Source organism: Oncorhynchus keta, unplaced genomic scaffold (genome assembly GCF_023373465.1).
Source record: "Oncorhynchus keta strain PuntledgeMale-10-30-2019 unplaced genomic scaffold, Oket_V2 Un_contig_6237_pilon_pilon, whole genome shotgun sequence".
NCBI lineage: Eukaryota > Metazoa > Chordata > Actinopteri > Salmoniformes > Salmonidae > Oncorhynchus > Oncorhynchus keta.
Window position 1 is genome coordinate 164801 of NW_026288746.1, and position 10014 is coordinate 174814.

The window sequence follows — 10014 nt, forward strand, 5'->3', positions numbered from 1 at the left end:
CACACACACACACACACACACACATATATATACACATATACACACACATATATACACATATATATACACACACACACACACACACATAGACTCTCTCTCTTCCTGAACTTTCCTCCCAGACACCCTTTACCCCTATTCCTCTCCCTCCCCAACTCCCTCCCCACCTCCCTCCCTCCCCCTCCCTCCCTCCCTCCTCCTTTCCTCCCTCTCTATCCCCTCCCCACCTCTCTCCCTCCCTCCTCTTTTCCTCCCTCCCTCCTCCTTTCCTTCCTCCCTCTCCCCTCCCCACCTCTCTCCCTTCCTCCTCTTTTCTTCCCTCCGTCCCCACCTCCCTCCCTCCTCCTTTCCTCCTTTCCTCCCTCCCTCTCCCCTCCCTCCCTCCCTCCCTCCTCCTTTCCTCCCTCCCTCTCCCCTCCCTCCCTCTCCCCTCCTTTCCTCCCTGCCTCCCTCCTCCTTTCCTCCCTCCCTCCCTCTCCCCTCCCCACCTCCGTTCCTCCTCGTTTCCTCCCTCTCCCCTCCCCACCTCCCTCCCCTCCTCCTCTTTTCCTCCCACCCGCCCTCCCTCCTCCTTTCCTCCCTCCCCCCATCTCTCTCTCTGTGTGAAGTGAGGGGGTGGTGAGAGGTGATAGAGGGCAGATGTTTCCTCTCTTCCTCTTTTAAAGACTTGAAACATCCCTTTAAAGAGGGGGGTGATGAAAGGAAATAAAGAGGTAGAGAAAGAGAGAAACCTTTAAACAGCGTGTGTATAAAACCCAGGAACAGGTACTGGTTGGCCCATTAGGTGTATAAAACCCAGGAACAGGTACTGGTTGGCCCATTAGGTGTATAAAACCCAGGAAAAGGTACTGGTTGGCCCATTAGGTGTACAAAACCCAGGAAAAGGTACTGGTTGGCCCATTAGGTGTATAAAACCCAGGAAAAGGTACTGGTTGGCCCATTAGGTGTACAAAACCCAGGAAAAGGTACTGGTTGGCCCATTAGGTGTATAAAACCCAGGAAAAGGTACTGGTTGGCCCATTAGGTGTACAAAACCCAGGAAAAGGTACTGGTTGGCCCATTAGGTGTATAAAACCCAGGAAAAGGTACTGGTTGGCCCATTAGGTGTACAAAACCCAGGAAAAGGTACTGGTTGGCCCATTAGGTGTACAAAACCCAGGAAAAGGTACTGGTTGGCCCATTAGGTGTATAAAACCCAGGAACAGGTACTGGTTGGCCCAGTAGGTGTATAAAACCCAGGAAAAGGTACTGGTTGGCCGATTAGGTGTATAAAACCCAGGAATAAGTACTGGTTGGCCGATCAGGTGCCAGTGATCTGTTCTACTCTAGTCCAGCCTACCATGATATATTTGCCTAGTTAAATAAAGGTTAAATAAAATAAATAAATACGCATCAAAATATGTGTCATGTAGTTGAATGAAATCCAACAGAATTTGTCCTGATAGTTTGAGTGTATTATAGGTCAATGTCTGCTTACTTGCATGACGCTAACTCAATATCCCCATCATGTGGCGGAAAGCAGAACATTAAAGGGACGTCAAAATTGTGACCACTTATCTATTTATTCATTTATTTAACTTTTATTTAACTTTTATTTAACTAGGCAAGTCAGTTAAGAACAAATTCTTATTTTCAATGACGGCCTAGGAACAGTGGGTTAACTGCCTTGTTCAGGGGCAGAACGACAGATTTGTACCTTGTCAGCTCAGGGATTTGAACTTGCAACCTTCCGGTTAGTAGGAGAAGGGTTGCAAAATTCAGAGAACTTTCAATAAATTCCCTGGTTTTCCCCAAATCTCGGTTGGACGTTTCCCAGAATCAGGAGGGAATAAATTGGACATTTGGAATATTCCAAACAGGATTTTTGTATGTGAAGGCTGTAATTGTAAATAACTGAGCTGAACATGAAATCAGGGATTCACATACAGAGAACATCTCAAAATATTTACCATTATTGATTTTATCAACATTTATTTCATAAACATTTTTTTCCCCACTATATATGCATATCTTGGGGGGGTTGTGGGGTTCGTGACATCAACATTAGACGTATGACGAGAGCCGCAGGGGAGATGAGATGGCTTAGGCTGTGGACAGGGAGAGAAAGAGAGTGAGAGAGAGAGAAAGAGAGAGATTGAAAGAGGGAGATAGATAGAGAGAGAGAGAGAGACTATTAACATTTCACACTTGTTATTTTACTCTGAAGGGTTCAGACAGAAGTCTACATATATACGATTGGTTTTCATATCAGCCTAAAACGTTACAACTCACCTTTCACTGTGACCTTCGCCAGAGCCTCGCTGGAACCAACGTGATTGGTCGCCACGCATTTGTAGGTCCCGCTGTCATTCAACTTCACCTGGCCAATCAGCAGCTGGCCATCCTTAATGGTCTCCGCCCCTGCGGGCATGCCGGCCCGGCCCACCCGTGTCCAACGGAATGTGATTGGGTGAGAGCCGTGGGCGAGGCACTGGAGACGGAGGGTGTCACCGGGGCGGAGTCTCACCTGGTCTGGTAGACTGGTGATTGACTGACTGATTGACTGTGTAGGGAGGGGCTGGGGAGGAAGAGGGGGAGAGTTATGACATGTCAATGTGTGTGTGTGTGTGTGTGTGTGTGTGTGTGTGTGTGTGTGTGTGTGTGTGTGTGTGTGTGTGTGTGTGTGTGTGTGTGTGTGTGTGTGTGTGTGTGTGCGTGTTGGAGCATTGTGTGTACTCACAGTCCACCTCTAGCTGTGTATATGCCTGGCTGTATCCATGTGTATTGGTGGCATTACAGATGTACTGTCCTGAATCCTGGCGCCCCACGCTGGTCAGAGTCAGAACTCCACCCTCCACAGTGTGCTTCCATGGTAACGGGGCTCGCAGTTTAGACCAGGAGACAACAGGAAGGGGAGAACCAGGAATGGGGGGATACAGGGATGTGGTTATAAAGTAGTCCCATAGGTCAATAGTAGTGATTACATAGAGAACAGGGAAACAGCCTGTCTGATATAAAATCCCTTCTTATCATTGATTGATTTACTGACTGATTGACTGACTGACTGATTGACTCACTGACTGATTGACTGACTGATTGACTGATTGACTGATTGACTGACTGACTGACTGACTGACTGATTGACTGACTGACTGATTGACTGAATGACTGACTGACTGATTGACTGACTGATTGACTGACTGACTGACTGACTGATTGACTGACTGATTGACTGATTGACTGACTGATTGACTGATTGACTGACTGATTGACTGACTGATTGACTGAATGACTGACTGACTGATTGACTGACTGATTGACTGACTGATTGACTGACTGATTGACTGACTGATTGACTGAATGATTGACTGAATGATTGACTGAATGATTGACTGACTGATTGACTGACTGATTGACTGACTGATTGACTGACTGATTGACTGAATGACTGATTGATTGACTGACTAGTTGATTGAATGACTCACTGACTGATTTACTCACTGACTGATTGACTGACTGACTGATTATTACCTGTGGCCTGACACTGCATGGTGACCATGTGACCCTCCACAGCTGTCACCTCTGCCATGGATACCGTCGCCTTGGGTGCGTTGGCAGCGCCCTGGCCGCCCTCAACGATGACCTCCACCTTGACCTCGGCGACCCCCTCAGTGTTCTGGGCCTGACACACGTACACTCCAGCGTCCTCAGAGCTCACTGCTGCCACCTGGAGACAGGGGACATGGAGAGAGACAGATGTGTCTGTCTGTGTTTGTGTGTATGTCTGTCTTTGTGTGTGTATGTCTGTGTGTGTGTACAAATTTGACTAAACTTGTGAGTACCAGAAGTCTTCACAGGAATTCGGGGAAGTGAGGACTTTTAGACTTTAGCCTTTTGAAAAAAGGTTATTTTAGGCTCAGGAGTTAGGTGTAGGGTTAGGAAAATACTCATTTTGAATGGTAGAGTCAATTGTTGGTCCCCAAAAGTCCTCACAAGTACGTGTTTGTGTGTGTGTGTGTGTGTGTGTGTGTGTGTGTGTGTGTGTGTGTGTGTGTGTGTGTGTGTGTGTGTGTGTGTGTGTGTGTGTGTGTGTGTGTGTGTGTGTGTGTGTGTGTGTGTGTGTGTGTGTACAGCATGTCTATATGTAGGTGTACGGGCAGATCGTCTGACCTTCAGTGTACTGGTGTCCTCTGTCTTTGTGGTTACCAGCTGTGTTCCGTGGCGTTGCCAGGTAACGGAGGGGCGTGGCCTACCTGTGGCATGGCATTCCAGAGCTACAGGTTCACCAAGCCGGACTCGCAGGGGCCCTGCCGGGGTTACCCGCACCTTAGGGGAATCTGAGGCAAGAGGACATGCACAACACACACACACACAACACAAACACACACAAACACACACAGAAGAAGAGAGGGTTGAGTGTGGTTTTCCACTTCTTCAGGTGGTACACAGACATGATACATGATACATGAAATAGTTTAATTTACTGACGTTTCAAGTTCCAACCATATGAAGAATGATCCTCCAACTCATGTCAACTACTATAACTACAGCCCTCCTGACTCCTCTCACTATACACCCTTCCCCATCCTACCCTGACCCTACATGTCAACTACTATAACTACAGCCCTCCTGACTCCTCTCACTATACACCCTTCTCCATCCTACCCTGACCCTACATGTCAACTACTATAACTACAGCCCTCCTGACTCCTCTCACTATACACCCTTCCCCATCCTACCCTGACCCTACATGTCAACTACTATAACTACAGCCCTCCTGACTCCTCTCACTATACACCCTTCCCCATCCTACCCTGACCCTACATGTCAACTACTATAACTACAGCCCTCCTGACTCCTCTCACTATACACCCTTCCCCATCCTACCCTGACCCTACATGTCAACTACTATAACTACAGCCCTCCTGACTCCTCTCAGTATACACCCTTCCCCATCCTACCCTGACCCTACATGTCAACTACTATAACTACAGCCCTCCTGACTCCTCTCACTATACACCCTTCCCCATCCTACCCTGACCCTACATGTCAACTACTATAACTACAGCCCTCCTGATTCCTCTCACTATACACCCTTCCCCATCCTACCCTGACCCTACATGTCAACTACTATAACTACAGCCCTCCTGACTCCTCTCACTATACACCCTTCCCCATCCTACCCTGACCCTACATGTCAACTACTATAACTACAGCCCTCCTGACTCCTCTCACTATACACCCTTCCCCATCCTACCCTGACCCTACATGTCAACTACTATAACTACAGCCCTCCTGACTCCTCTCAGTATACACCCTTCCCCATCCTACCCTGACCCTACATGTCAACTACTATAACTACAGCCCTCCTGACTCCTCTCAGTATACACCCTTCCCCATCCTACCCTGACCCTACATGTCAACTACTATAACTACAGCCCTCCTGACTCCTCTCAGTATACACCCTTCCCCATCCTACCCTGACCCTACATGTCAACTACTATAACTACAGCCCTCCTGACTCCTCTCACTATACACCCTTCCCCATCCTACCCTGACCCTACATGTCAACTACTATAACTACAGCCCTCCTGATTCCTCTCAGTATACACCCTTCTCCATCCTACCCTGACCCTACATGTCAACTACTATAACTACAGCCCTCCTGATTCCTCTCACTATACACCTTCCCCATCCTACCCTGACCCTACATGTCAACTACTATAACTACAGCCCTCCTGACTCCTCTCAGTATACACCCTTCCCCATCCTACCCTGACCCTACATGTCAACTACTATAACTATAGCCCTCCTGACTCCTCTCACTATACACCCTTCCCCATCCTACCCTGACCCTACATGTCAACTACTATAACTACAGCCCTCCTGACTCCTCTCACTATACACCCTTCTCCATCCTACCCTGACCCTACATGTCAACTACTATAACTACAGCCCTCCTGATTCCTCTCACTATACACCTTCCCCATCCTACCCTGACCCTACATGTCAACTACTATAACTACAGCCCTCCTGATTCCTCTCAGTATACACCCTTCCCCATCCTACCCTGACCCTACATGTCAACTACTATAACTACAGCCCTCCTGACTCCTCTCACTATACACCCTTCTCCATCCTACCCTAACCCTACATGTCAACTACTATAACTACAGCCCTCCTGATTCCTCTCACTATACACCCTTCCCCATCCTACCCTGACCCTACATGTCAACTACTATAACTACAGCCCTCCTGATTCCTCTCACTATACACCCTTCTCCATCCTAACCTTACCCATGATCCTCTCCATCCCCACCCATCCATCCTCACTCCTGGAGCTCTATCTCTGGGCCTCTTCTCCCCTCAGCCCTGTCCCTCCCTGGAGCTCTATCTCTGGGCCTCTTCTCCCCTCAGAACTGTCCCTCCCTGGAGCTCGATCTCTGGGCCTCTTCTCCCCTCAGCCCTGTCCCTCCCTGGAGCTCTATCTCTGGGCCTCTTCTCCCCTCAGCCCTGTCCCTCCCTGGAGCTCTATCTCTGGGCCTCTTCTCCCCTCAGCCCTGTCCCTCCCTGGAGCTCTATCTCTGGGCCTCTTCTCCCCTCAGCCCTGTCCCTCCCTGGAGCTCTATCTCTGGGCCTCTTCTCCCCTCAGCCCTGTCTCTCCCTGGAGCTCTATCTCTGGGCCTCTTCTCCCCTCAGCCCTGTCCCTCCCTGGAGCTCTATCTCTGGGCCTCTTCTCGCCTCAGCCCTGTCCCTCCCTGGAGCTCTATCTCTGGGCCTCTTCTCCCCTCAGCCCTGTCCCTCCCTGGAGCTCTATCTCTGGGCCTCTTCTCCCCTCAGCCCTGTCCCTCCCTGGAGCTCTATCTCTGGGCCTCTTCTCCCCTCAGCCCTGTCTCTCCCTGGAGCTCTATCTCTGGGCCTCTTCTCCCCTCAGCCCTGTCCCTCCCTGGAGCTCTATCTCTGGGCCTCTTCTCCCCTCAGCCCTGTCTCTCCCTGGAGCTCTATCTCTGGGCCTCTTCTCCCCTCAGCCCTGTCTCTCTCTGGAGCTCTATCTCTAGCTTAGGGATGGTCACTCACGTTTGATGGTCAGTGAGGCCATCATGGTGCTTCGCCCGCAGAGTTAGTTGCCACGCAACGGTACTGCCCCTGGTTACCATTCCTGGTGTTAGCGATGGTGAGCACGGAACCATCCGGACCAATCTTCACGTTATCTAAGGACAGAGTAGATAGGATCGGTTAGAATGAGTTAGAACCATCTAACCACTTATGACCGGTTAGGACCAGTTAAAACCAGTTCAATCATCACATTTTTATAAACTGTCCATTTAACATTGTGTCACAGCTATTGTGTAGTTGAGTACCATTCAAGGGCTGTGTGTGTCTGTCTGCCTGTGTGCATATGTGTGGTCAGAGCCCTACCTGCCAGTGGATGGGTTGTTGGTTCTCTTCCACTCCAGATGGACGGGCTGTGACCCACTAACCACCCGGCAGCGAAAACTGACCGACTCCCCTGCCGGACCCCTGCTGACCTGGGCTCAACTGACACTACTGGGGCCTGGGCACATACTGTATAGGAGGGAGAGATAAGTAAGTAACACACACACTGCCATACACTCTATAGGTGTCCCCCAGGGCTCAGATCTAGGCCCTCTCCTCTTTTCTCTTTATGCCAAGTCACATGGCTCTGTCATATCCTCTCATGGTCTCTCCTATCATTGCTATGCGGATGACACTCAACTACTTTTCTCCTTCCCTCCTTCTGACACCCAGGTGGTGACACACATCTCTGCGTGCCTGGCAGATATCTCAGCTTGGATGTCGGCCCACCATCTCAAGCTCAACGTCGACAAGATGGAGCTGCATTTTGTCCTGGGGGAAGGCCTGCCCACTCAAAGACCTCTCCATCACGGTTGACAACTCCAAGGTGTCTCCCGCCCAGTGTGTAAAGAATTTTTGCGTGACCCTGGACAACACCCTGGCGTGACCCTGGACAACACCCTGGCGTGACCCTGGACAACACCCTGGCGTGACCCTGGACAACACCCTGGCGTGACCCTGGACAACACCCTGGCGTGACCCTGGACAACACCCTGGCGTGACCCTGGACAACACCCTGGCGTGACCCTGGACAACACCCTGGCATGACCCTGGGCAACACCGTCGTGACCCTGGACAACACCCTGGCGTGACCCTGGACAACACCCTGTCGTGACCCTGGACAACACCCTGTCGTGACCCTGGACAACACCCTGGCGTGACCCTGGACAACACCCTGGCGTGACCCTGGACAACACCCTGGCGTGACCCTGGACAACACCCTGTTGTGACCCTGGACAACACCCTGTCGTGACCCTGGACAACACCCTGTTGTGACCCTGGACAACACCCTGGCGTGACCCTGGACAACACCCTGGCGTGACCCTGGACAACACCCTGGCGTGACCCTGGACAACACCCTGGCGTGACCCTGGACAACACCCTGGCGTGACCCTGGACAACACCCTGGCGTGACCCTGGACAACACCCTGGCGTGACCCTGGACAACACCCTGGCGTGACCCTGGACAACACCCTGGCGTGACCCTGGACAACACCCTGTCGTGACCCTGGACAACACCCTGGCGTGACCCTGGACAACACCCTGGCGTGACCCTGGACAACACCCTGGCGTGACCCTGGACAACACCCTGGCGTTACCCTGGACAACACCCTGGCGTGACCCTGGACAACACCCTGGCGTGACCCTGGACAACACCCTGGAATGACCCTGGACAACACCGTCGTGACCCTGGACAACACCCTGGCGTGACCCTGGACAACACCCTGTCGTGACCCTGGACAACACCCTGGCGTGACCCTGGACAACACCCTGGAATGACCCTGGACAACACCGTCGTGACCCTGGACAACACCCTGTCGTGACCCTGGACAACACCTTGGCGTGACCCTGGACAACACCCTGTCGTGACCCTGGACAACAGCCTGGCGTGACCCTGGACAACACCCTGGAATGACCCTGGACAACACCGTCGTGACCCTGGACAACACCCTGGCGTGACCCTGGACAACACCCTGGCGTGACCCTGGACAACACCCTGGCATGACCCTGGACAACACCGTCGTGACCCTGGACAACACCCTGTTGTGACACTGGACAACACCCTGTTGTGACACTGGACAACACCCTGTTGTGACACTGGACAACACCCTGGCGTGACACTGGACAACACCCTGTTGTGACACTGGACAACACCCTGGCATGACACTGGACAACACCCTGTCGTTCTCTGCAAACATCAAAGCAGTGCCTTGCTCCTGCAGGTTCATGCTCTACAACATCTGCAGAGTACGACCTTTCCTCACACAGGAAGTGGCGCAGGTCCTACTCCAGGGACTTGTTCTCTCCCGTCTGGACTACTGCAACTCATTGTTAGCTGGGCTCCCTGCTTGTGCCATCAAACCCCTGCAACTTACCCAGAATGCTGCAGCCCGCCTGGTTCGACCTTCTCATGTTCTCCCACATCACCCCGCTCCTCTGCCTTCTAGTCGAAGCTCGCATCCAAAACAAGACCATGGTACTTGCCTACAGAGCAGCAAGAGAAACTGTCCCTCCCTACCTTCAGGCTATGCTCAAACCCAAGCTCTCTGTTCTACCACCTCTGGTCTCTCACTCAGCCCATTCCAAGCTATTCTCTGTCCTGGTACCCCAATGGTGGAACCAGCTTCCCCTGAAGCTAGGACAGCATCTTCTGAAAACATCTGAGACTCTACCTCTTCGAACAGTATCTTAAATAATCACACAGCACCCCCCTCCCCCCACTAGCTCTGACTCTGCTATCAGCTTCTTTATTGAAGAAAATGTCATGACTATGACTGTGATATGTGGTTGTCCTAACTAACCAGATTGGCCATTTGAGAACAAGTTCTCTTTTACGACCTGCACAAGATAAAGCAAAGCAGTGCGACAAAAACAACATCACAGAGTTACACATGGAATAAACAATCATGCAGTCAATGACACAATAGAAAAGTGTACGCA

The 10014-nt window shown here is 51.3% G+C and overlaps 1 long non-coding RNA gene and 1 pseudogene across 1 annotated transcript; both read right to left on the bottom strand.

Moving 5' to 3' along the window:
• Positions 1-1941: 1941 nt before the first annotated feature.
• Positions 1942-2518, bottom strand: LOC127925765 (uncharacterized). Its single transcript, XR_008122160.1, has 2 exons — positions 2269-2518; positions 1942-2084 (listed from the first exon to the last, which is right to left on the bottom strand). It is a non-coding gene; the product is annotated as an uncharacterized LOC127925765 (long non-coding RNA).
• A 28-nt stretch (positions 2519-2546) lies between these two features.
• LOC127925768 (basement membrane-specific heparan sulfate proteoglycan core protein-like) lies at positions 2547-9498 on the bottom strand (annotated as a pseudogene).
• Positions 9499-10014: the final 516 nt, after the last annotated feature.